Here is a 21,202-nt window from a genome sequence, read left to right as displayed (position 1 = left end):
TTGCAAGTTTTTTCCTGCTTCCCTTTCCCCTATGAAGCCAAAAGGGGTGTGGCTCCCCTGGGGTTGGTCTCTTTCCAGTTAGAAAAAGATCCCTTTGACAACCATATTTCCCCATCACTTTGTGAGAGGTCACCAGTCAGGAGCACCATATGGCACCATCCCAGAGTCAGAGCCCAGCCCACGCCCACGCAGGAATCCCCTCTTCAGCCTCCCTGAGAAAGTCACCCAGCCTCCAGGGACGGGAGTCCCCGGTGTCCCAGCCAGCCGACTCGGAGGCAGCGCTGATCGCTAGGAGAAACTCGGGTCTCGAGACAAAATCTTCCTGTCCTCCAGAGCTGAGCAGAACAAAGTTAATCCCTTCTCCACAGGATGGCCTTTAAACACTAAAAGTCAGCTTCTATTATCCCAGTCACCCCCACCCACCACACGTGTGGTCACACACACACACATATACACACACTATTCACCTGTGATTCAATCAATCCTTCCCTCAGTTTAAGCTTCCCTCCTTTCAAACCCATCAGCACGCATTAAGTACCTACTGTGTACGCCCTCCCCCGCCATGTTCAGGAGGGAATGTGGACCCAGAAATAGGCAAAGCCCATGCCCTTCTCAGTCCCCCCACAGCCGCCCTCTCCCCAAGAGCTTGTGGTTTGGCCTGGGAGTCCGAGCATAAACACCGGAAACATTAAATAACAGTCAGAGATTGGAAAAACAAGGAAAGCTTCTTCATTGAGTCTCTCGTTTCTTCATCTTGGTCTGTGGCCAGAGGCTTCCTCAGGGTGATGCATTTGGCACCCCCTTTTGTCCCGGCCTTACCTTACCCCGGCAATATTGCGGAGGCTAAACACACACACACACACACACACTCACACACACAACTTCTGGTGGCTGTATCGCAATCTCTCTCAGAGGGAGACTGCCCCTCAGCTCCAGCCTTGGCTTGAACTCCTGCTCAGAACTTTGCCCTGACCTCGATCGCAGAGGCTCTAACCCCGGACCCCAGCCACAGACTGGTCCCAGTCTTACTCACAGACTTATCTCTGTCCCTTGATACCTTATTAATACATGCCCAGGAGACAAGATGAGGGAGGATGGATGGTTCTCTGTGAACCCGGCACACATTCCTGGATATGGAGTCTTGCTTAAACTCCATCAGTTGTAAGATTTCTAAGCACCAGCCTCCAGGTGATCAATAAAAAGTGGATGTTTTCTGGGCCCTTCATGACTAATATAAGAGAAGCCTGGGGATCAAGAGTCCTGGCTCTGGCACTGGAAGTATGAGTCCAAGCGCTATTATTTACTCTCATACATCCTTGGGAAGGCCCCTTTCACTCATATAGTTGCAGAACTATTCATTGTACATGCTTAGGCTGCGCCAACATAATGAAACAGGACAATATGCCTGAATTAAGTTAGGATTTGTTGTCCTGGGTTTGTTGCTGGGGTCTGTCCACTTTCAGAGAGGACCAAGAATTTCATCAGTGTCAAGCCTCATGCCCATAAACTAGGGGATGATTCTATTAGAAAATAAGCAAAACAATCATGAAGCTCAATTGGAGAAACAAAAGGACCTCAAAGGAAACCATTTTTTCAAGGAGTGAAAAAACCTCCTGTTATAAGATCTCAAACTTTATAGTAAAATAATTGCTTTTGGAACTATTTGCCAATAAGCCTGGGTAATCTCAATCACTTCCATGGCCTAGCACCTTGTAAGAACTCTAGCAAGCCTGCCCGTGGATGTCACCCTACCGTGCATACCCTCTGTTCCAGGGAGAGCAACACTAGGTGCATATCCCCAGGACATCAGAAACAGAGGGAAAGATCCCACGCACACAGAACTCTTTGGAGGCACCCAAAACTTGTAAAAAGTGAATGCATTGGGGGAGTGACTGCCCAAAGTAGGGTCTGTGAAGGTGATGGAGTGTGGTGTGAAAAATGATGGGTGATGGGAGAGAATCTTGGGGAGACTCACCCGTAAGCAGATGCAGTGAAAGGATCAGAACCAGAACAACCCGGCTCTGTAGTCTGTCGCCGTGGCAACAGTGAGTCTGCAAGTCTGATGTTTAATATATGCTTGAGATGATGCTCATTCAGGTGGGTGAAGATTTCACCTCCTCCCGCTCCACTCATCCACCCCAGCTCCCCATCCCATTCCCAGGGAGCTTATAGCCTAATAGGGACCGATATGACTATTTACAGAGGGTTGTTATATGAGGAAGGATGAGAATATGGTGGAGGCGAGAAGAGACCCATCTAACTACTTCATGAGCAGCAGAGGAGGATCCCTTTGGATGGGGGAGGGAAAGAGATGTCAGGGAAGGCTGCCCTGTGGAAGACATAGCAGTCATGGAGGACAGACAGCACGTAAAAGCTGGAGAGTGGAGCCCCTGCCCTCAAGAAGCATCCACTCTTCCAGGGAGAATCTGGCAGACTCATAAGCATGACGCAGAACCCCAGATTTTCTGAGCTGAGAGGGACCCCCAAGGTCGGCTGGTACAAAATGGGTGTGGATCCTGACCAAGAGTCCTCCCTCTAGGAGCCCGTGGGAACTGCCCAGTGATGGGAAAGTCCTCTCTTCTACTTCTGTGATGGTCAAGCAGTTTCTCTCTGGGTGCCCGAGTGTGGAGCCCTTTCCTCTGAGAGCCTGGTCATGTGTATGGGTGGTCACCAAGCTAGGGCCTGAGGGGGCTGCCTTGAGCCTCTGGCCTTCATGGGGGTTTCTAAGCCAGCTCTCTGTCAGTCTGTTGGGAGCTTCTCTATAAGCAGGCGGAGGATAATAGACACACAATTTCACACAGAGAGAAAAAACCCCTAGGATTGTATGAATAACACACACACACACACACACACACACACTCACACTCACACTCACACACACACATACACACAGCCAGCAATCCCATTTCTGAGCCCCTCCTGCTTCTCCAATCCAAACAGCTTCGGGCTCCACGGGGCTGCCCCGCCCGGCCCGGCCTCTGTCCCGGCAGCTCTGAAAGGGCCCTCTTTCTCTCTCCTGGCAAAGCTGCCCCCAGCAAGCTCCGGGCCTCCGGCCCTCACCCAGGCTGCTGGCTCCAGGACCAGAGTTTTTCACTTAGGGGCTGGGGTGGAGAACGGCACCCACTGGGGGCTTGGGATATCCTGATGGGCTTTTCTGGGATGGAGATGTTTGGGCATCCTTCTCCTGGTGCCTTCCCAGGGATCCCTGCCCCAGCCCCTTCCCCATCCCCTCCCTCCTCCACTCTGTCCAGAGGCCACCAGGCTCAGGATCACAGATGTGGGAGAACTGGAAAGGAGGCTGTCCTAAGCAGGGACCTTTTATAACATGTCCAGTCCTTCCACTCTCCCTTGAATGCTTTGAGTGCTGGGAAACTCACTACATGTCAAAGAAGCCTTTTCCATTAGGGGCAGCTCAGATTTTAAGGAAGCTTTTCTCAATTTAGGTCCAAATCAGTGTCTTTTCCGTCTCCTCCAGCTTCCTGCTTGTGCCAAGCTGAAGAAGGCTGATCTTTCCCACCCAAGGTCTCCCAACAGCAAACCTCAGTTGCGTCCCCCTCAGCCTTCTCTGCTGCACCTGAGACCATCCTCCAAGCCGCCTGGCCTCCCTGGGACTCTTCCAGTCCTCTCATAATGGAGCACGAGGCTCAGTCGGGCCTGATCAGGACAGAGGAGAGAGATGATTCCTTACTTCTGCTGCTCCTCAGGATTGCCGGGGACAGTCTGGAAGGGGATGGGAGTGGCCCTCCCATTTTACCTTGTGGGGAACTCCCATAGGAGGAAACTCTCTCCAGCCAGGCAGATTAGCCCCTTCTCTGCCATGGAGTCTCAGAGAGCTGTCCAGCATGGGGAGAAGCCATCAAGTGTCAGGAGGATTTGAACTTTCTTCTTTTCCATACTGGGAACTTGTGGAGCCCTGCCCTCAAGAGGCATCCCCTCTACTAGGGAGAATCTGGCAGACTAATAAGGACGATGCAGAATCCCAGACTTTCTGAGTTGAGAGGGACCTCTCACGGGAGAGAGAAATAAATCAGGTGGACGCCAAAGATGCATGAGCTGGCTCGGCCGCGCCCCTCTGAGCTGCTGGTCATCTCTCTGCTCCATCTGAGATGAGACAGAAAAAGGTAGTGAGGTCCTACATGCAGGGACATAGCAGTCTTTTGTCCCCTTCCTAGGCTCTGCATACAGCAGGCACTGAATACATGCAGGTTCAATGGAATCAAATGAAATGCTGGAGCAGATTCCCATCCTACCACATATCCCTTAACTGTCCCCTCTAGACTAAGACCTTCTCCACTGGCTCCCGCAGACTTCAAGTTTTGAAAGGACAGGACTACAGCCCAAGACTGGGAGCCCCCTGAGGGCAGGGGAGAGAGCCTTTGCTGGGCTAGCCCTCTGTTTCTCCTGGCTCATCTGGCGAGTGCGTCCATGCAGTCCCCTTCCTCCTGGCTTAGAAAGCTTACGATCATCACAGCCCAGAGCTCTGTCCTTTGGGGAGAGGGGACCCCGAGGCAGCTCCAAAGCTTAAAATCACAAGCTCTCAGAGGTGGAAGGGATCTTGGGGACCACCCTCCAGACCTTTGTACAGATGAGGAAACAGAAGCCCACAGAGGGACCGTGAGCCAGCCAGAGTCCCACAATTCAGTTCCCTGCCTACTGATGGAGTAGATGCTCCTACAGGGCATATGGGTAGGAGAGCAACAAATGTCGGTCCCTTCTCAGAGAGTGGCCTGAAGGAGAGCTGGGGATCATCTCCTAGCAGGCAGCTGGCCACGCAGAGGCCACTGTGATAGGCTTGGGATGGGGAAGCCCCCAGTCCAGCCTCTGATACTAGACACTGTTTGACTTCAGGCTGGTCACTTCACTGCTGTCTGCCTCAGTTTCCCCAGCTATAAACTAGGGATAACAGCACCCACTCGAAGGGTCAATAAGATAATAATGATGATGATGATGATGATGATGATGATGATAATGAAGAAGAAGAAGAAAGAAGAAGAAAGAAGAAAGAAGAAAGAAGAAGAAAGAAGAAAGAAGAAGAAGAAGAAGAAGAAGAAGAAGAAGGCGCTTAGCACAGGGCCTGGAATACTGTGGGGCCACCTGGAAGAGAAGGGATGGGTTGGCCAGATGGGAGGACAGAGGAAGAAGGTCGAGGAAGGGGCTGAGACAGAAGTGCAAGGAGCCCGAGTGAGCGTCCTTCCTGGCACATGGCGGGCTGGCCAAGGCGAGAGCGGCGGCGGACCACACAGAAGTGGGGGAGACATTTGGACAGAAACCCGGCTCAGATCCAGCAAGATGGACAGGGGATTGGGCATTAGAAGGGATTATTATAATCAATCATCTCCCTTTTATTGACTGCCCCACAGGAGGCAGAGCGCTGGCCTAGAAGTCGGGAGTTGAGACCTCCCCACTTTACAGGACCTGAGAAAGATTCCTTTGCCTCCTGGCTGCCTGCTTTCTGCACCGGGGGAAGGGGTGCCCTCCATGCCCCCCTGAGTTTTGAGAGAGAGACAGCATGTGTAATGTAATAGGAAGCCAGCAGCCTTGAAGGTAGGAAAAGCTAGGTTCAAATCCCGAGGCAGCACAGGAGGAGCTCATGTACCTGGCAGTAAAGGCTCCTCCTCCTGTGGCCCCATGGCCTGGCCTTGGAGACCTACTCCATCCACAGCCAGACCTCCTGGGGTGAGGGGGGGAGAGACTCTAGCAGGGCCCAGAAGCGCCCCTTTGGAGCCACCCCCTTGGTGGGGATGGAGGCTCAGCATCTCAGAATTCACCTGCGGTGTGAACATGGGGGGCTAGGGAGGAGGTCAGGGGACATGGACCGGGTCTTACACTCCCAGGAGCTGCTGCTTCTGGAAAATAAGGGCAGGCACCCAATCTGTCCTCCCTCCCAGGGCTGACGTCAGAAACGATAAAAGGTTATCGGGGACCCTGCCACTCCTCCTCTTCCAGGCTCTCCCAGGGCTGGGGGAGGACTCTAGGAAGAAGCAGGGCCAGAGGCCAGGAGGCCGCCGGACGGGTTACCCTGGGCAGGGAGGGTCCCCCGGCTCAGAGCGCCCCCCAGGAGCCCCTCTAGCTGGGCCGTCCCATGTTCTCTGCTGCCAGCCTGGACGATGGGGGCTGGTGAGGGAAGGGAGACGCGGGGGAGCCGCGCACCGGGAGGAGGCAAGGAGGCTGCTGAGCTCTGGGCGGGGCTGGCAGGAGGCCTGGCAGGGCCTGCTCCTGCACACTCTGTCCTCGCAGTGTGTGGGACAGTCATTGTGTGACCTTTCAGGTTTTGTGTTTTTTTTTAATCCAAAAATAATCCCTAGTAAATGCTGGGGCCAGAGCAAATACCCTCCTACGGCAGCAGGGCCTGGCCCTGGCCCCGGCCCAAGGCTGATATTATTAGCACAGAGTAACCCCGGCAGGGTGGGGCCAGCAAGGACTTGGCTCTTCTTAACCCTGTGCGTCCCACCTTGAACCTGGAGGAGGGTCCAGGGCTTCCCGAAGGGCCCTGGGGCTCCTGGGAAAGACATCCCACAAGACTTCAAGAGCCGCCTCGGTCTCTGAAATTAAGCCTTAAAGGGACTTTGGAGTCAAGCCCTTGCCTTGCCCCCAACCCTCTGAGGCAAGGGTTGTATTCAGTTTATAAAGGAAGCTCCAAGAGATCCTAGCTTACCTCTAAGGTCCCCCCAGCCAAGATCCTGGACTGGAGAGGCTCCGGGAAAGGTGGCGGCAATAGCACCGATTAATGTAGGGAACCTGGACTTACCTGGTCCCTCCAGGTAGAAAGACTAAGCCCTCGGGAAGGGCTCTTGACTCATCTGCCCTTGACATCCTCTCATCCACCTGAGAGAAAGGCCCTAGGAATGGGGCACGAGAAGAGACGAGTCCCCACAGAGTCTGAAAAGGCTTTTGAGAGAAAGGAAAGGCCTTGAATAGCAGGAGAAACATTTGAAGGGCAGAACTTGTAGGGGTCTCTCCAATGTCAGCCCAAGAGGCCACACGGTCACAAGCTCAGAGGAACAAGTTCATCTTGATATAGGGAAAGGGAAGATCCTGAGATATCCCTGAGCTAAAGGGAAGGCATTTACCCAAAGTTATCCAATGAGTTGGACTAGAATCCCTAGTTCTACGGTAAGCATGGGCCTGGTAGACAGTTGGAACATAATAAATGCTTGGGAAAAGTTTTAAAAATAACCTTCCCATATCGGCGTCTGCATCGTTGCCGTGTCCGCTGAGAGTCCCCTGTGTTCCCAGGAAAGGACCTTGAATGGGGGATTCCAAGTACCTGCTGCGCACAGAACCCAAGAGTGAGGGAGGAGTACAGAGTTTAGACAAGAAGCTCCGTTCCTCGGCTCTGTGTCTGGCGGACCGACACGAGGATTTCGGCTTCTTGGAGGTCTCTCCAATCTCCGAGTGCTCCCCCTCCAGGGACACGGGCAGAAGCCCCCTGTGGATGGCTTTTTGGCCAGAACGTACCCGCTGCCACTCTGCCACCTTCATGCCAGCCTGCCTGAATTTACCCAGGCTGCTCCAGGGTCCTTGAAAGGATCTGAATGACAAACTTCCCGAGCTGGGAAGAGAGGTCGGAATTTGTCCTCTCTGGGCACAGAGAATGTGCCTCTGAGCAAACGAGTGGAAGTCATTCCTGTGCAAGGAAAGCTGCCCCTGGAGGGGATCTTGCAGTGGGGTTTTGAAGGATGGGGAGAGATTGATCTGGTCATCTGCAAAATGGGAGGGCTGGTTTAATGCTCTCCCAGGTCCCTCCAATGTCTTATAATCAGAGGTCAAGCTAGGGAAACCTTCCAGGCCCAGGGAATGGGGTGAGCAAAAGCACGAAAGTGGAAAAGTAGGAATTGCCCATTTGGGCCAGAGCTGAAACTGTGTGGCCTGCTGTCCTTACAGAATGAGGCTGAAAAAGTAGGCACCTGGTTGAAGGCCTGTTATAGCAGGTTAAGAAAGCGAATTGTATTCAGTAGGTAATAGGGAGCCACAAAAAGATTTAGAGAAGAGGGTGAACAAGATCATGTTTCAGTGTTTGCGCTGACAGTGGATGAAGCTTTGTGGGCTGTGGCCGTGACTGACCTTCTGGGAAATGGGACCAGTTGGTCTCCTGCCATTGTGCCTCCCCAAGAGGGCCCAGCTGGGACATTTTAAAGATTAAAGGGCATGAAAATAGTTTTGTTTTGAGAAAGGTTTGAGCCTCAGCGAAAGCCTGTGAGGAATTGATCGATTAGAGATACAGAGCGGCTGGCCCAGAAGATAAGAGAGGATCAATATTTACCCTTATCCTGGGCAGGGACATCAAAGGGAGGCCTCTTGGGCCCCAAGCCAGGGTCAGGGAGGCTTGGGGCTTTTGAAGACACCTCTGCCCCTGACCTGTGACTCAAGAAGCAGGCCCACAACTGTTGACACCCCCACACCGGCCCTTTGGATCAAAGAGACCCAGGCCAGGCTTGGTCACACAAGTGCACCTGACTATGGCAAAGTGGGAGCAGCCCCAGGCCCTGCCCTCAGGGAGCTCCCTTTCTGGAGAAGAGTGAGGAGGAGGGAGGCTTTTAAGTGTGCATTTTGTCCTAGAGGCAATGGGGAGCCACTGGTGATTCTTGAACAAGAGAGTCCTATGATTAGACCTGCCTCTTACAGAGACTACGGTAGCAGCCATGTCCCAAGTACATTGGGGAGGAGAGCACGGGATTTTCTCGGCTAGGGTTGCAGGTCTCCCTCTTAGGAGGCTGGGACATGGACTAAGCTGTCCATGGTCTTGATTGATTGATTGGCTGACTGTGGAGTGGACTCTTGGCCTGGCCCAGAAGCCAAAGCTGGAGAGCCCCAGCGTGGAGGGGCCAAGGAGGAGAACCGGTCACTCTGGAGCAAGGGGGAGCCTGGAGGAGAATGTAGCTAAGACCAGGCAGTTGTAGGTCCCTGGTCTGAGTCATCTGCAAAATGAGAGTCTGAGAAGGGTGTCAGGGCAGCACGGGCCATGGGCCAGAGAGCTGCTCTGCATCAGAGAGCATGGGGACATCACCCATCTGAATCCCTGGGATGGGGAAACTAGTTGACCTGAGCCTCAGTTTCCTACTCTGCAAATTGCTGGACTTGGTGTGCTCTGGAGCTGGGCTTCTCTAGGTGAGAGCCCCCAAGGGAGGCACCAGGCAGCTGTACTCTTTCCCTCTGATTCTTGGTCCTTTGGAGGAATGAATGAAGCCTCCCTGGGACAGCACCACACGGAAGGAAGAAGGGACCCGGATTCCAGTCCTGGCTCTGGGATCCAGCCTAACGAGGCCAGGTCAGTTCCCTTTTCTGATCTGTGTCTCCCGTCCCCTATTACTTAGTGATTACCTGATGGGGGATATATTGGCTGTGTATCCGTCTCTCTTGTAAGTAAGGACAGGGACCATTTTATTTTGGTTTTATATACTGAGGAAAGCAAGGAAAGGAGAGAAGGGGAGAGGAGGGGAAAGGAAAGGGACATGGCCTCTTAATCCCCCTCCCCCACCAGCCTCTTTCCCTGTCCCCCTCCCCCTCCAACCACTTAACCCCAGGACCTTAGCAAAGTGGAGCTAATGGCATTGACTGGCCGGCTCCTCCGGATGTTGGCAGGATTAATTAAGGCCTTCTGAAGGAGCTTTGAAGATGAAAATTGGCCGATAAGTGCTAAGTAATAATTCTCCTTCCCAGGCTCCCCCTGGACCCACCTGGCTTCTCTTTCTCTCTCCCCTTCCCCCCTTCCTGCCTCCTTCTCTCCCAGCTCGGGGCCCAAACGTGCCAGGACTTTCTGTGCCCAGGAAGAAGGAACAGGGTGTTTATTTGTATAAGATCACCCAGAGAGGACCGATCCTCCCTGGGCAGTGTCCTGGGCATCAGCTGGGAACTGACTGGAGCTGTGGGGAAGCAAAAGAGCGTGGAGGAGGGAAGGGGAGGGTTCTTTCTGTCCAGGGGTCTAAGGCCAGCTGCCCCTCAGTGCCCAGAGCCCAGAATGAGAGGTTATTGGGATCTGGAGTGCGTGGGCAGGGGGGCTGCCCCTTGTTGCCTGCTCAACTCCAGCTGGCCAAGTCCGAGGGCACAGAAGCCCCACCTGGGGGAGACCTTCATCCTCCCGTCCCTCTCAGGAAGGAGCCCTGACCCGGGATACTCGGACGGTGGGCACTCATAGGGCCCTGGTTAAAAAAACAAAACAAAAGACAAGCTCTGAGGCTCAAGCCACAGACTTGGCAAGAGAAGCTCCCAAGGTGTCAGAAAGCTGTAGAGCAGACCCACACAGGCCGGGCACAAAGGGGAACATGAGAGAATCGGGCGTATCTGACAAATCCTAAAGGGCAGGACTTTTTTCTATCAGATTGGGAGCCCCCTGAGGGTGAGGTCTAAGGCTGGTAGACTCAGATAATCCAGGGGGGAAAAAATGCAAGATTCTGGGTCCTGGCTGAGAGCTGCAAAGGATTCGCCAACACTCTTATTTTACAGAGAAGGAAACTGAGGTGCAGAGAGGGGAGGGGAGTGTTAGAGCTCACACAGACTATCAATGTGGGAGCCAGACACAGCCCTCCCTCCTCTTCTTTCATTCCTGGGTCATCATAGTCCCAAGAACTGAGGGACCTCAGGGTGGACAGTGTGGGAACAGAGCAGAGATCGGTGGGGAGAGGGGGAGGAGGAGGGCTGGCAATGGGCATGGATGGTGTGGGGCGCCCAGAGGCAGGGGGTCCAGCACCCACGAGGCGTGGCCGGGACATCCTCCCAGACCTGGGGCCGGAGAAGTGCAGGGGGGGCTCCAGGGAAGCTAAGCCATGGTCTAGAGTGGGCCACCAACTCTGGGCCGCCCGCCAGCAGCTGCTCTCCGTCACGGAGACTGGAGGACAGGGGCTGAGCCAAGGGGCCCCAGCCCCAGGGGGCCGTGATGACGTCGGGCAAACTCCTCTGACATTTCCCCGTCCGGCTCAACACTTCCCTGGGAGGCAGCAGCTTTGGCACCCGGAGGTGCCCGCAGGGCAGGGCGAGGTGCCAGCCCTGGAACCAGGTAACTTCTGGGTGTGGAGTGGGCAGGGCCTGGACACAGGCACCCATAGGCAGGAGCAGCTTGGACTATGAAAGCAAGAAGGGTTCCAACCCCTGGGCGTCAGGAAGGGCTCTTTTTACAACTTGCTCACAGGATCCAGTTTACCCATCCACCCCCACTCTGAATTCTGGGAGTTTCTTCTGCTGGCTCTCGGGCCGGACAGGAAATGGGCTGGATGCGACATCAGCCGTCCTGGGCCCTGTGGGTCCTTCCCAAACGGCACTCCAGCAGAATGGGTGCAGGGATGGCCAGGGGGATGCCGCCCACTCCCTCCCCCAGAGTGGTTAGGGCTGGGTTCCACTGGCCTCCAGAGCCTCAGCCTCTCTGGGGAACCAGTCCCTTCCTTCCCGCAAGGGCCTGCAATGGCCAAAGGCTTCACGGTCTAAAATGTCCCCCCGGAGCTGTCCAGGACCATCCTTGGCACTCCTGCCCCCTCCTTTGGGGCAAGTTTCTCTGCTGGTGAGAACTGCCCACTTTAGCCTTGGGGATGGGGGTCAGGAACCCCTGTGAATGGATCCTTTCCCTGGCAGCCTCCAGCCTTGATTACCCGCCAGCAAATGCTGCCAGGCAGGGGAGAGTCAGAGTATCCCAGGTCCCAGCTGCCGCCCTCTCCCTAGAAGCTAGAGCCCGTTGCCCAAACTCTGCATGTGGGGAAACTGAGGCTCAGAGAAAACAAGCAGTGGCACCCAGAGAAAAGGGGCTGGGGGCCGGGCCCCATGCCTGCGGGTCCACCATCCTCACTCCCAGCCCAGACTGGGACACAGGGGGACACCACCCTGCCCTGCCCCTCGCACGACTCAGCCATGCCCTCAGGGGCAGAATCAGAGCTGAGACCCAGGCCAGGACCGAAAGGAAAGCAGAGCCCGGCGCAGCTGGGGGTTGTGGAAGTCCCGGAGCCCGGCATTTCTGCCTCCCTGCCCTCCAGCCCGCAGCCACCCTCCCGGGTGCTCAGCCCCGAGTCCCTCCGGACCCCCACCACTCAGCTCCCTTCCTTAGGGTTAAGGAGCAGAAATCCCCAGCGGGCATCAGGCCCTCAAAGCCCAGACTCCATATGCCCCAACAGAGCTCTGCCCCCTGCCCCCCCCCAGCCCTGTTTCCTGTCATCTGTCCAGTCCTCGAGTCTCAGAATCTCAGGGTCACCCTGCTTCTGTCCTCCCTCTCCCCTCTACCTCCAGCCGTCCCTCCCCTCCCCTGCTCAGCATCCCGGGTACCACAGTGGGCAGAGACACAAGTAGATCCAGAACAGACAAGCCTCCCAACCAACCAATATTTCCTCCGGACGAATTCTAGTTCTGGGGCGCAGATACACAGGCCCCTGCTCCGTCCCTCCCCGAGGGCCTTGTGCCGGCCACCTTCTGCAGGGCCCGCGGCGGCTTCGAGGGGGGAGGCAAGGGCTGGCCATTTTCCACGGGCCCCAAAGAGGCCACTTCCATCCAGACCAGCCACTCCAGCCCCATCTCCTCGCTGGGACGTCCCTGCAAAGAGGAGCAACCATTCTGTCAGCTTGAGCTTTCTCTCCTCCCGCGCCATCCTTTGAGGGAAGAGGAGGAAAGTTGGTGTATGTGAGGGGGGCTTTCACCTCCAGCTGCATCCTTCTACCCTCCAGCCTCTGAGGGCAGAGGACTGTGCCGAAGGGCCTCCCCTCTGACCCCAGCGCTCCGCTCCAGCCGGATCCCCAACCTCGCTGGGGAAGAAATGCCTTCCACTAAACAGCATTTTCTCTGGCGTATCCCACCTGCGCCTCCCCGGGACTCAGAACTCCCCACCCCTTCCATTTATTTCTCAGCCCCACATTTCTACCCCACTTTGCTGGGCCCTCTGCAATTCCAGCCCCATCCCCTGCGGGAAGAAGCCTTCCCAGCCCCTCTCACTGCCTTTCCTCCGGCCATTTCAGCCCATTTATACAGAAAAGAGGCCCAGCTTTGTTTGCCATTGGCTTTCCCTTTCCCTTGCAAGCTCCTTGAGGGCAGGAACTGTCTTGCCGCTTTTTGTATCCTCAGAGTTAGCACCGGGGCTTAATAAGTGTCCTTGATTGGTTGACCCCGTGGGAGGTAACAGTCTGTCATTCCATCCTTCCACATCTCTTTTTTAGGGACTCCAGCAGCTTCTCCCTTCTTGGAGCATGTCCTCCCTCCCTGCACCTGCCAGCGGCCTCTTCCTCCAGGATGCCTGCTGCTGAAGCTCTTCTCTGCCTCCCAGAACAAATCATCGGATCTCTCCCCCAGCATCTCCTGTTTATCTGCCTTCTCCATGCGCTGCTCTTGGTCCCCCATAAGCCATGAGAACGGTGATCATATCATAGCTGAACCCCACACCCCCAGCCTCATTCAGGGCTCTGTATACAACAGGTGCTAAATAAATGTTCACATTTGACAGCCTTCAGAGCAAAGGATGGTGACCAGGGAGGAAAAGTGGACAAAGACTGAAGGGGAGGGGGAGCCATAGAAAAGCCCCTCTTTCCCTCGGTGGCGCAATCAGGAGGGCCTGTGTTCAAACCCACTTGCCTATCTGTTTCTGATGTCATTTAGCTTTTCCCTGGTTCCCATCTGTAAGTGGAGAGCGAACCTTCCCCTCTTCCTGTTGGGGATGAGGATCCTGGAGATCCCTTTGCAGAGTCCCCAAGCCTTGGCATTCTGCCGTCCTCTGACACAAGGGCCGAGGGCACCCACGACCAGCCAGGAGCAGCCTCAAGCCCGGGGTCTGGCACAGGATCCGGCGTTCTCTTTCCCTGGTTGCAGCTCCCACGTCCTGGGGCTTGCGGACTCTGCTCTCCTGCTGCTGAGACTCGGTGGCTTCCCCTGTAAAAGGGGCTGGCCTGACTCTGAGGTCCCTCCCAAGCTAGCCTGGGTCGGCCTGAGCCGAGGTTCAGCCGACCATCTGGGCAGCGGAACCGGCGCTTCCGGATGCACACAACTTTCAGGCACAGAAGGCTCAAGGTGTGGGCTCGAGGAAGGAAGGAGCCCCCGCTGATTGTCTGAATGAGTAATGGGGGGGGCGGCTCTCATATGGACGGCAGAGCTGTCGGGGTGGGTCTCGGCTGCTCCTGGGTCTGGGGTATCTATGGCATCCTGCTCCTTCCTTCCCCAGTGTCCGAGCCCCCAAGAACGACAGGGGATAACACGCGTTATCCACTTATAAAGTGCTGCTAGAGTGAGCATCCACGTCACACAAACTGGCACCTGGGCCAGTTCTCTTCCCCTCCAGGCCTTTGCTCACCTAGAGCACCTTCTCACACTTCCCCATCCTCCAACCTCCCGTCCCTTTCTCCGACTCCTGATCATAAGCAGGGATCCTGCTTCCCTAAGGACCCCTTCCCTGACTACTGGACTCGAATCCTCCAGCCCTTGTGAGCAGGAACCTCTTGACCAGCCCGAGATCATGCCCAGTCCTGTTGAGTGACTGTTCCTTTGAACAAAAACCAGGCTTTTTCTTCCCACATTGGAACGGAGCACAGGACTGGGGCACACAGGAAGGGAGGGAAGAAGAGAGGAAAGGAGGAAGGAAAGGAAGGAGAAAGGAAGAAAAGAGAAAGGAGGGAGGGAGGGAAGAAGGAAGGGAGGGAAGGAGGGAGGGAGGGAGGAAGGAAAGGAGGGAGGGAGGAAGGAAGGAAAGAAGGAAGGGAGGGAAGGAGGGAGGGAGGGAGGAAGGAAAGGAGGGAGGGAGGAAGGAAGGAAAGAAGGAAGGGAGGGAAGGAGGAAAGGCAAGAAAGAGAGAAAGAAGAGACAAAAGAAGAAAAGAAGGAGAAGGAAGAAGTAGAAGAAGCAGGAGGAGGAGGAAGAAGGGGAGGGGGAAGAGAGGAGGAGGAGGAAGATCATAGAGGAAAGGAAGGAAATGGGAAGAAGGAAAATGGAAAAGAGAGAGAGAGAGAGAGAGAGAGAGAGAGAGAGAGAGAGAGAGAGAGAGACCAATTTCTAGGCTCCATCTAGACCTGATTTCCCAGTCCTAAATTCATTCTGAGATTATTCATTCTTCTTAACCCTGGGACAGAATCAATCAGCTTTCCTTAATCCCTATAAACGCTTTTCCTTTTAAATTGTTGCTTCAATATTTCACATCTTGGTTCTCGGAGGCTGGGAATAGGTCCTGTGGACATAACAAATGAATCACATCGATCCTTCTCCGGGGTCTAAATTATTCATCTCGAGCCCTTCCTGGCAGCCGGGCTCCCTAGCTTCTCTCCCCTCTCTCTCCCCCCGGCCCCTCTCTCTAGGTCTGGGATGACAGTCGGGGCCTGAGCTCCCTGGCCCCGGAGGGAGCCCGGGGGGCTTGCCGGGGGCCTGCTTGGGGCCCAGTGGGCAGTAGGGGGAGCCCGGCCTGGGTGAGGGCCAGTGGGGGCTCAGAGCTGACGGCTGAGGCTGAGTGGTTCCCCCCCCCCCCGACTCTCCTGGGCTCCCCTGAGAGCCTGCTGGGAGACTTTCCATCAGCACTCTGCCTCTGAGGCCCCACCCCTGCAGCTGGGGCCCGGCCTGCCGCACCCCGAGAGGGCAGCCAGGTCCGAGGAACATCCGCTGGGGGGGACAAGCTCAGAGCCGCGAAAGCCCCGGCTTTCTTCTGGAGCAGAGTTCACCAAGTTCTGCCGGGACTCCCCGTCAGGGAGAAGAGCTGCCCCTGGAAGCTGCGAGGGGCCCTTCTTGGGGGCCTGCCATCCCCCTCCCCTTCCCCACAGCCAGCACCTCTCCAGCCCCCTCACTGCCCCCCAGATGCAGAGGCCCCCACAGGCTGGGTGCCCCTCCTGTGCCCAGCCTCCTGCATCTGCCTGTGGGGATTCATGCCTCTAGAGCCTTCCCTTGTGACCCAGGGCCCGGATACGGCCCTGAATACGGCAGCATCTCCCCACAAGGCGCCAGGAGGAAGGCCCCTTGGGAATGGGGGGCCCCCACTTGGATTGTCAGAAAGCTCAGAGATGGCCCCTATGGGCTCTCATCTCCCCAGAGCCCCGGAGCTGCTGAGGATGACAGTCACGAAGCACAAGCCCCTCACCTTACAGAGGGGACCGGCCCAGAGACAGGGGTAGCTTGTGCAGGCCTCAGGGCGCTCTCTCTGGTTCTTTGTGGAGAACCTGGAAATAAGGGCTTGTCCCAATCTGGGACTGGTACCAACCACGGGGACCTTTGGGCCACAGATGCGCCTCCTCTGACTCAGCGATCCCCAGAGGGGTCCGGCCAGGAGAGGAGACGTTTCGGATCTCAGCCCACAAAGCTGTGAGCAAAAGGTGGCATGGGGGACCCTCTTCCGTCTGGGGGGCTGGGATCACTGGGCACCATCATCCTGAATCCAGAGACTCCCAGAAACTTTGGGGTCAGCTTCGTGGCCGGCCGGACACTGGGTGGATGGAGAAGGGACATGAAACATGAGCGGATGAAAGGGATAGATGTCGGTGGGAAATGGGCGGGAGAAGAGACACGTGGGATTGTGGGATAGAGCACCAGGTAGTAGCTCGGATGGGGAGATGGATGGGCGGCCCTGGGAGAGGCAGGCGCGGGTGGATGAGTGATGGAGGATGAACAGGTGATTGGGGAGACAAATGGAGGGATGGACACAAGGGGGATAGATGAATAAATGCTCGCATGATGGATGGAGGGGGGAAGGATGAGGGCGGATGACCGATTCACGGAAAAGACTCGGACAATTGGAGTAGCTCGCCAACGAGAGGAGAGTACCGAGCCCTGACTCTCCCCTTGCTGGCTGCCTCATGCCCGGGCCCCCTCGGTCCGGCCCGTCCCTCTGCTTTCCACATGGCCTTCTCCAGACTCCCTCTGTGGAGGGACTATCTCCTGTTGCCTCCCGGGTGGCCAGAGGAGCCGGGACCTGCTGGGAAGGGGGCTGGGGGGCTGGGGGCTAGAAGCCAGCCTTCAGGCCTGGGGCCCCCTCCCCCAGCCAGAGCCCTGGGCCTCCTCACCCAGAGCGAGCCCAGCGGGGAGAAAGCCAGTAGCTCTCCTACACCCTCCCCCCGGGCAGCCTTGACCTAGGCTGTTGGAACCAGGCCCAGTGAGCCGAGCTGTTTGTCTTTCCAGGCCGCTATCTCCAAAGGGAGGCCGGTCCCTGCCTAGCGCCGCCCCCTCCCCAAGCCTGCCCCGCGGAGTTCACCCGAGTTCTGGGACATTCGAGGGGAAAGGTCCTTAGGGGTCACCCCTCCCCAGCGCACACTCACTCACACAATCACAGCCCAGTCGTTTTTTCTCAGGGGGGGAAACTGAGCCCCAGACCCAGGGCAGGACCTGCTCAAGGTCCCCCAGACACTCACCAGTCCCACCAGCACGGAGCTCCCAAGAGCCACTAGGAGGGTTTCCTTCCCAGAAGGAAGGGACTCCCCCTTCGCATCCTCCCACCTGTGGTCCTAAACAGGGAGGTGTCAGGGGCCGAGCCGAGGACAGCTGTCAGGGGGATCCCCCCCAGCTGCTCTAAGGGCTGCTCCCTGCCAGGAGGCCCCTGAGGCCGAGGCCGCAGCTTCTGAGCTCACAAACCAGCCAGTGACCACTGGGCAGCGGGTGACCTCTGACCTCCCCTCAGCCTGGCAGGTCCTTGGCATCTGGGGAGGAGGGAGCCCTGGGGCACCCACACACACACCTGAGGGGCTCCTGGAGTCCAGCCAGGCCATCCCACCAACCTTAGGTCACTGTCCTGCAAGCCTGAGATCAAGAGCCTCCCCTTCCAGGAAGCCCACCCTGCTTGCCCCGGCCTTCTCTCCCAATTCATTCCTCTGACATCCCCAGACCTAAGAGGTGGAGTCCTGGGAGGGTGGGGGGAGATGGGGCTCTGCCTGGGCCATGCTATGTGTCTGCCTGTCCCTTCTGTCCCCCAGACTGGGGCCCCAAGGGCAGGGCCCAGTGCTGCTCCAACCCTGCCCCCCAAAATGTGAGCCCCCTAAAACTGGGGCCGCTCCTCCTGTGTCCCCCAGACTGGGAGCCCCCTGAGGGCAGGGCCTGGGTCTTGGCTCCCTCCAAAGTGCTAATGGTGGCTGGTGGGGAATGGAGCTCTGCTGCTCCAGTGATGTGAAGGTTGGAGAACTAGAGGGGGTCCCTGTGGTCCCCAAACTGGGAGGGGGCCCAGCCTGGGTGCTGCCTGCAAAGCCAGCCCCACCCCAGCCTCTCTGGACCTTTCCTGGTGACGTGGGCCGTGACCTGGGTCTGCCCTCAGCTTCCCACGGCCCGGCCCTCACCTGGCCCTCACCTGGTCTCAGGACAACACCTGGAGCGGCTGGAAAGTCAAACAATGGAAAATCGGGCAGGAGCCCAGGCTGCAGGTGCCGGTTCTCACGTAAGAGAGAGAAGGAAAGGCCTCCCCCCTCCTCCCCCCCCCCAGCCCAGCTGTTCTAGGCTGCCAGACCCAGAGCTCAGAGAGCTCATAGAATCTGCCCCCATATCACCCACCCCATCAGAGCTGGAACAAATATCTGAGAACAGGGCATGTCAGGGCTGGGAGGGAGCTTAGAACAGGGGATGTCAGGGCTGGGAGGGGGCTTAGAACAGGGGATGTCAGGGCTGGGAGGGAGCTTAGAACAGGGGATGTCAGGGCTGGGAGGGGGCTTAGAACAGGGGATGTCAGGGCTGGGAGGGAGCTTAGAACAGGGGATGTCAGAGCTGGGAGGGGGCTTAGAACAGGGGGTGTCAGGGCTGGGAGGGAGCTTAGAACAGGGATGTCAGAGCTATCTCTATCTCTGAGTGGGGAATGGCCCAGTGCAAGTGTGAGTGTGTGTGTCTAAGGGTGAGACTGTGAAGAAATGTTCCAGGTAAGGATGAGGGAGCGTCATGGGGCTGCACCCGACCAGGCCAGAGAGCCCCCCAAGGGCCTGGCACCTCTGATAGCCCCTGCCCATGCTGGGCACCATCACAGGAGGCTGATGCCTTGCCCAGGAAGGAGATGGGGGTTGCACCCGTGGGCCGGAGCAAAACCAAGCTGGGTGGGGTCCCAAGTGGGGCAACCCGGGCTTTGAGCTTGGGGGGGCCTGAGTGACCTGATGAAGGCACGGGTGGCACACAGTGCTGAGTGGGAGAGCGGATGGCATTGCCAGGAGCCAGGGAGGTGAGAGCAGGCATTTGTGCAGCATCTTAGGAGCTGTCAAGGGCTTCCCCTCGACCCGGGGCTGGGGGGAAAGGGGGGCTGGCTTTGTTTGCATTTTGCAGATGAGGACATTGAGACAAAAAACCAAAGTGACTTGGCCAGAATCACCCAACTAGTAGCATCTGGAGGAAGAGAAACTCAGTCCTTCCAGTGCCAGGTCAGGGAGAAGAGAGTTGGAGAATGAAGTCGAGAGACAGACAGACGGACAGAGACAGAGAGACAGAGACAGGGAGAGACAGAGACAGAGACAGACAGGGAGAGAGAGAGACAGACAGGGAGAGAGAGAGATAAGCAGAGAGGCAGGGGGGGGGGTAGCAAAGAACTGGAAAAGGAGCAGATGTCCATCAGTTGGGGAATGGCTGACACTGTAGCCCATGGAAGTGATGGAATATTAATGTTCTATAAAAAATGAACAAGCTGATTTTTAAAGCCCTGGAAAGATTTACAAGAAAGATGCTGAGTAAAATGAGCAGAACCAGGAATACACTGTACACAGTAACAGCGAGAGTGCAATGATCAGCTGTGAAAGGCTCGGTTCTACTCAGTGGCCCCATGATCCAAGGCAATCCCAACAGACTTTGGACAGAAAACACGGTCTGTAACCAGAGAGAAAACTAAGAGACTGAATGTAAATGAACACATGCTAGGCTCACTTTTTCCCCTATTTTCTTTTTCTCTCCCATGGTTTTTCCCTTTTGCTCCAATTTTTCTCTCCCAACATGACTCATAAAGCCATGTGTATTAAAAAGAATCTTACAATAAAAAAGAGTGACCAGCAGGATGAATACAGAGAGGCTTGGCGAGACTTACATGAACTGATGCTGAGTGAAATGAGCAGAACCAGGACGTCAACACCGATACTGTATGAATATGTAATCTGATGGAAGTGGATTTCTTTGACAAAGAGACCTAATTCAGTTTCAATTGATCAGTGATGGACAGAAGCAGCTACACCCAAAGAAAAAACACTGGGAAATGAATGTAAACTGCTTGCATTTTTGTTCTTCTTCCCAGGTTATTTATACCTTCTACATCCAATTCTCCCTGAGCAACAAGAGAACTGTTTGGTTCTGCACGCATATATTGTATCTAGGATATACTATAACATATTTAACATGTATAAGACTGCTTGCCATCTAGGGGAGGGGGTGGAGGGAGGGAGGGAAAAATCGGAACAGAAGTGAGTGCAAGGGATAATGTTATAAAAACAACCCTGGCATGAGTTCTGTCAATAAAAAGTTATTAAATAAAAAAAATAAAAATAAAAAAGAATGAACAAGGTGAGCATCAGAGGACCAACGAACAATTTGCAAGGAAGTAGAAAATGGGCATTCATGAATATAATTTCTCTCTATATATATATACTTTCTTGATTTGGTCATTTGTTCTATATTTTGAATCCTCCCTGATGTTCTGCCGGACACAGGACCATGTTCTCTGTTGTTTTCCATTATTTTGTTTTGTGTTCCTTTTCTGTTTTCTTTTTTTTTTTTCTTAGTCTTATTTTTTCAAATACAATAAAGTTTTAAAAAGAAATAAAGAAGAGACACAGGGAGAGCCGGAGAGCGGGAGAGCCCGTTGGCGTACGGGGTGTGGGAGCCCGCGTTCGCGTGTCTCTGGGTACGTCGTGTCCCCGGTGCTGTGCAAGCCTGGGCCTCCCCTTCCCCCTTTCCCCAGCTGGGAGAGGGCCGGGGCCCGGGGCGAGGGGGGAGGGGAAGGGAGCCACATCTGGGCCCGGCTCTCCCATTTCATCTGAAGGACAGCGCTTGTTCCCTCGGGTTCCAGGTCCAACTTCCCTCCCGGGGCCCCTGCCCGTCACAAACCTGCCTGACGGGCCGGCCTCCCCACGTCACTGCTGACTGAGGGCCCGGCCCCCCTGACGAGCTTCGGGCCGGAGCCGGCTGGCCTTTCTCTCCTAGGCGCCGGACCGCTTGGCTCCGCCCCCCGGGAGGGAACGTGGCCCCAGAAACAAGAGCAAATCCTGGGGTGCCCAGGACTGGCCCCTCACCCCGTCACCGGTCCCCACCGCCTGTGCGAGCTCCCCCTGTCAGGGCCATCCCAGGCCCTCCATGGTCTTTTCTAGTACTCCGGGCTCAGACCCGAGGCAGG

This window comes from Sarcophilus harrisii, chromosome 5 (assembly GCF_902635505.1).
Source record: "Sarcophilus harrisii chromosome 5, mSarHar1.11, whole genome shotgun sequence".
Lineage (NCBI taxonomy): Eukaryota > Metazoa > Chordata > Mammalia > Dasyuromorphia > Dasyuridae > Sarcophilus > Sarcophilus harrisii.
Note: the sequence above shows the minus strand (reverse complement) of the source record.